A 5,667-nucleotide genomic window follows, 5' to 3' on the forward strand; every position below is an offset into this window, starting at 1 on the left:
ACTAAGTAGAAAAATATACAAAACGGAAGTATTCTCATACACAAAATTTTTATATTTTCAAACCAAATATAATTATACGTCCCAAATTATAAGTCATTCAATTAGCCACTAAATCACAATCACTATAAAACCAACATTAGTAAGTGATATTGTTCTCAATCGCTTTAAAATTTTTGTGTTTTTATCCATGCAGGTAACAATATATTATTTTTAAGGCGAAATTAAAAATACTCTTAACTTATGTATTTTTAACATTTATGATTTAATTATTTAATAATTAATATTTATCAAATTCAAAATTACAAGTTAAGTGATATTGCTCTTTAATAAGTCAAAATAATATTGAAGGGATAGAGTTATATTCAAATAATTATCAAACATAATTTAAAATAAATATATATAATAGGAGGGTTTTGTCTTGTATTTAATGTCTATGTACCTAATTTAGTCTAACTAATTATTTCTAGTTTCTTCTTATGTATTCTTATAATTCTAATCTTAAACTTTATTTAGATATATTATGTGTTTAACAAATTAGGTAAGACTAATTTTTTTTATTACAAAGAATTATTGTAACAGAAGTTCCAGTTATCCAAACAGATTAATTAGTCATTAAGTTTTTCCCGATCTTAATATATTTTTTTTGTCTTCCTTAATTGTTCACTTGTCCTTAATTCAAATAAATTATAACCAAGTAATGACAGTTATCCTTTAAAATCAAAGTTTATGTTATCTAAATGGTTATAGTACATTAAAGAAAACAAATAAACAAACTTACCAAGTGAGGAATTAAATTTATTTAAGCTTCGAGAATTGGTTCCCATCCGGTCCATGTACAATTTCCATAGTTTCATCGCAAGAACCCTACTCCACAACAACAATATCACATGGTTTTGATTTAATATACAATAACGCTTGTAACATTAAAATAAAAGATTGCTCAAAGAAAAAAGATTAAAACATACCGAATTTTTTATTTTGAGAATTAACAATGATCCGGTTTATAAATTGTTGTTGTCAACTTTCCCATAAATGGTTAACCCAGAATATCCACTCACGTAAGTGTAATAGAGAAATGAGAAAAAAGTAAATTAAAATCACACTTTTTAATTGAGGAAAATAAGAAACACCACCTTGATTACTCTATGTATAAATAACTAGATAAGTACTACTCTTAAATTACAATTTTTTAATGTTAGATCATGAGTTTTGAATTTTAAAAATATTAAATGACTAGATCATAAAACTCTTCAATCACAATTTTTGAATGTTCAAACATTATTTTTCCTCATCTAATAAAACTACCATGAGCATTCGCTCTCGGATCTTTTTCTTTTTCTTCTTTTTCTTCCTTACCTAGTTCTCACCAATTTAATTTTATTCGAGTTATGGTGCTTACCAATTTAGAGTTTGATGAAGAAATCTCAAACCATCGATGAAAGCATTCATAAACTGGGCGAGCGAATAAACAACCTTGAAAGCATCTCTGCCAAACAAATTAGAAGCAACAGTTGCAAATCAAATTGACTTGTTACATCAAGATATTCAAAAAATCTAACATTTCGTAGCAAGAAAAACGAGAGAATGACCAGACTCGCAATGTAGTCACAGTTTGTGGCAAATATAGAAGAAAAACTTGAATCAATACCTGTCAACAAAATCGAGGAAGAACACAAATCGACTTCAGCCAGCCAATAAATAGAAAGTGGTTGGAGATGGAATATTTAGCCGACCATATGCTAACTTGACAGCTAACAACCAACGAGAATAGAAGACAGATGTGCATAAAAATGAATGTGACTACAAACAAACAACAAGAAGCTTTATCATTAAAGAATCTTACAATTAATGTGACTAATCCGAGAGGTTGGGTCAAAAAAGCAAATCCAAATTTTCGGAAATTTCACCATTGAAGACTTAAGTATAACTTCAAACAACATTAAACTTATTTATTTTAAAGAATCCTAGAATTGATGAGCAGAATTCCTCATCAATTCATTAGCTATACATACAGACATGGGGATAATTAAATTGATGATCTATGGGTCTCTTTTTATCTATACAGACATACAGACATCGAGTCATAATATTTCAAACAAAATCAAGGAAATTCATTTTAAGAAGACGGCAGCGAAAGATATCGATCATAAAAGGCCCTTGACGAGTTTAATGGGTTAGTACAAGAGTTTGGTAGAACTAATTCGGGAGGGCTAAGATGACATATGGGGTTACTACATATTATTTAATGGAGTACAGACAGGGGTTACAAACCCAGATTAGCGTTTCATCAAGAAGAATCAGGTCATTAACGAATTTCATCAACTAAAGAAACATGATTATTGACGAATACAAATTGATCAAACTAAGAAAGTTTGGGAAATTAGGGTTTGTCTTAAGCCATTAATTAGGATGGAATACATAATATTTAATACAAGAAAAGAAATGAAATGAGAAGACTGACCGACCAGAGGATAATCTAGAAAGAAGGAACGGTCGGGTGGATTTCACTCTCCGGTCACTTTTCCTCTCAACTGCGTAAATCTGGCGCAGAGAGAGCTCCTACGGTAGTTATCGAATTTCATATGGGTTGCTACAGATTATTTAATGGAGTACAGACAGGGGTTACTAACCCAGATTAGCGTTTCATCAAGAATCAGGTCATAACCCAGATTAGCGTTTCATCAAGAATCAGGTCATTATCGAATTTCATAAACTAAAGAAACATAATTATTGACGAATCCATTGATCAAACCAAGAAAGTCTGGAAAATTATGGTTTGTCTTGAGACATTAATTAGGATGAAATACATTATATTTAATACAAGAAAAGAAAAGAAATGAAATGAGAAGACTCACTGACTGACCAGAGGATAATCTAGAAGGAACGGTCGGGTGGATTTCACTATCAACTGCGTAAATCTGGCGCAGAGAGAGCTCCTCCGGTAGGCCGCCCGAGAAGAGAAGAGAAGACGCGTAGAAACGGTGGGTGGAGTGGATCTCCTCTTCGTCCCTCGCTTTTCCTCCATCTAGCGTAAACCTGGCGCAGATCTCCTCTTCATCCGAGAAGAGAAGAGAAGAGAAGACGCGTAGAAACGGTGGGGGTGGAGTGGATCTCCTCTTCATCCCTCGCTTTTATTCCAACTAGCGTAAACCTGGCGCAGATCTCCTCTTCATCCGATCCTATCATCCCTCGCTTTTCCTCCAACTAGCGTAGCGTAAACCTGGCGCAGATCTCCTCTTCATCCGAGATGGGCGGACTACTGTATTTATACTTTTTATTTGAAACGCGTGTGACCGTTATTCATTAACTTTATTTAAAGTCCGATGATTAATTCATTTTAAGTCCGGTTAATTTTAAAATATATTTTATATATTTATATAATTTATATTAAACTTGTATATAAATTACCTATTAATAATTTCAAAACCAAAGTGATTCCAAATAACAATAACCCAAAAACTATAAGATTTATACATCTAGAGAACTTGGAATCTCACGACTAATTAATTGCACTTTGGTCTACTATAATGAAATTTATAAATACATATTAATAATAATAATAATTCTTAAATGAATTGTTTTGGAGTGCTTAATTTGAAATTGATAATTGCTCTTTGCTCTTGGATCTTGGCATTTAACACCTTACTTTTGGCTCTTGTAACTTTTGAAGTGAAAGATGATAATTTTTGGACAGATGAAATGTTGGAAGAAATTTGTCGAGACGTTAACATGTACAGATTCGGCCGAGATATAAAGTGTAATTTTGAAATGATGTCCCACTTGTTTAACATAGTGGGTGATAAAATAGAGATAAAAAATACTTAGGAAATATGAGATAATATAATAATTTGAGTTCTCCTCCAATGGCTATTTCCACCATTGGAAGAGGCAACGAATAATTGTGAACAGGTAGGTTCCTTTAAGATGGAAAACCCTGCTCTGATACCATGTAATAATTTAAGAGAGATAAAATTTAGATAATTTTATTGCTTGCACTTGATCATTACAATGTAATACCTTTGAAGTATTTATAGAACTTGTGACGTACTAATTTAGGAATTGTCTTCCTATTACAAATTAATTACACTAATTTAAGATATCACTTCTTAATCAAGAATATCCCTTCATTAACTAAAATATCCCTTCTTAAATTAGAATACATCTTTCTTAACTAGAATATTCCTTGGGTTAGGCCTACTTAGACAGATTGGGCATCCCCTGGGCTAGGAAGATTGAGAGATAATTCTACAATAAAATAAAAATAAAAATTCCTCATCTTTTTTTTCTTCATTGTCATAAACTCTCTTTCCTGCACCATAAATCTCCTCCCATTTTTTTCTTTCTAATTTTTACCTCTTTATCCATATGAGTAATCCATTTCTTCCTTTGGCTTACCTTTTTCCGGTCAACCCCAAGTGAAATCCTCCAATCCATTTTCTCCTAGTTGAACCTTAAATTTCCGTTGATGGAAGAAGCTTTTGTTGGTCAAATCCTAAATTGTAGACAATGTGGCCGAAATCTCCCTTAATCGAACACTAAATCGTTATCCTTGTTAACGAATAATATTAACAGACTTGAAAAAAAAAGATCTGTTCTATATATCAATGTAAGTTGTTTTTATTTATTTTTTATAATGTTTATACTATTAAATTACATTTTTTTATAGAGGAAATAATTAGTTGCATTGTAGATATTTCATGCTTCAATAAAATTTGTTATTAAATTACTAGAGTAAAGATCATAATTATTTTTAGAGAAAGGTTAGAGAGAATTTGAAAGAGAGAATAGAAAAGAGAATGATGTGTCACAATTTTATTGGTTGTAAAAATCTTTCTCTTCACTCTCCACACGTTTTTTTTCTTTTTTCTGTCAATGAGGTGATGCCACGTCATTCCTTCTCTCGTTCTCTCCTCCAAATTCCCTCTCTTAAAAATTCGATCAAAACTCATTTGATTGAATGACATAAACATCGTCTAATTAAAGATTTACATGTGATTTAAAAAGGTAATGAGAGTTGAGATTTGAACTTTAGTCACTATGGATATTCAAAATATCAACATATCTACTCTATTTATTTTTATTATCTCCTTCCATAAATTGGAAAGAAATATCTTGTTCAAGGTGAAAAAATAGAAAAATGGAATCTCAGAATATTATTGTTAGGAGTTGGATAATTTTGTTGTTATTAATAGTATTTAATTGGTTATAAAAATTGTTCTAAAATGTTTAATTAAAAGTAAAAACTTTTTAGGAATTTGATCCTAACATACTAATTGTGTAGGTATGAAATATGTTCAAATATTGAAATGACTAATTGATGGCTAAAAAACAATAAGAGAATGAGAATATGAATGAGATTGATAAATGTGGAGAATAGAATGTGATAGGATCGGCTTTATCGTTAGAGACGGAGTCTGGCTAAGGATGAAGGCTTATGAAAAACGGTTTGAAAGAAATCCTGTTAGGGATTTAATTCACTTTCTATTCTACGCAAACTTGTGTAAACACTTGAAACAGATTCAAGGCGGAATTGTTTACATGAGTTTGAAGCACAAGAAGAAATATGAAAAGATGACAGAAAATGAAGAACACAACAGTTTGTTTATGGATGTTCGGAGAAACTCTCCTACGTCACCCCTTCTTCCAACCACCGGAAGGATTCACTAT

At 31.2% G+C, this 5,667-nt stretch overlaps 1 long non-coding RNA gene across 1 annotated transcript; it reads right to left on the reverse strand.

The window, feature by feature from the left end:
• Positions 1–739: 739 nt before the first annotated feature.
• On the reverse strand, positions 740–2,750 carry LOC124934228. The gene is made up of 3 exons (XR_007099060.1): positions 2,466–2,750; positions 1,400–1,486; positions 740–864 (listed from the first exon to the last, which is right to left on the reverse strand). It is a non-coding gene; the product is annotated as an uncharacterized LOC124934228 (long non-coding RNA).
• Positions 2,751–5,667: the final 2,917 nt, after the last annotated feature.

The sequence above is a fragment of the Impatiens glandulifera genome, chromosome 1 (assembly GCF_907164915.1).
Source record: "Impatiens glandulifera chromosome 1, dImpGla2.1, whole genome shotgun sequence".
Taxonomy (NCBI): Eukaryota; Viridiplantae; Streptophyta; class Magnoliopsida; order Ericales; family Balsaminaceae; genus Impatiens; species Impatiens glandulifera.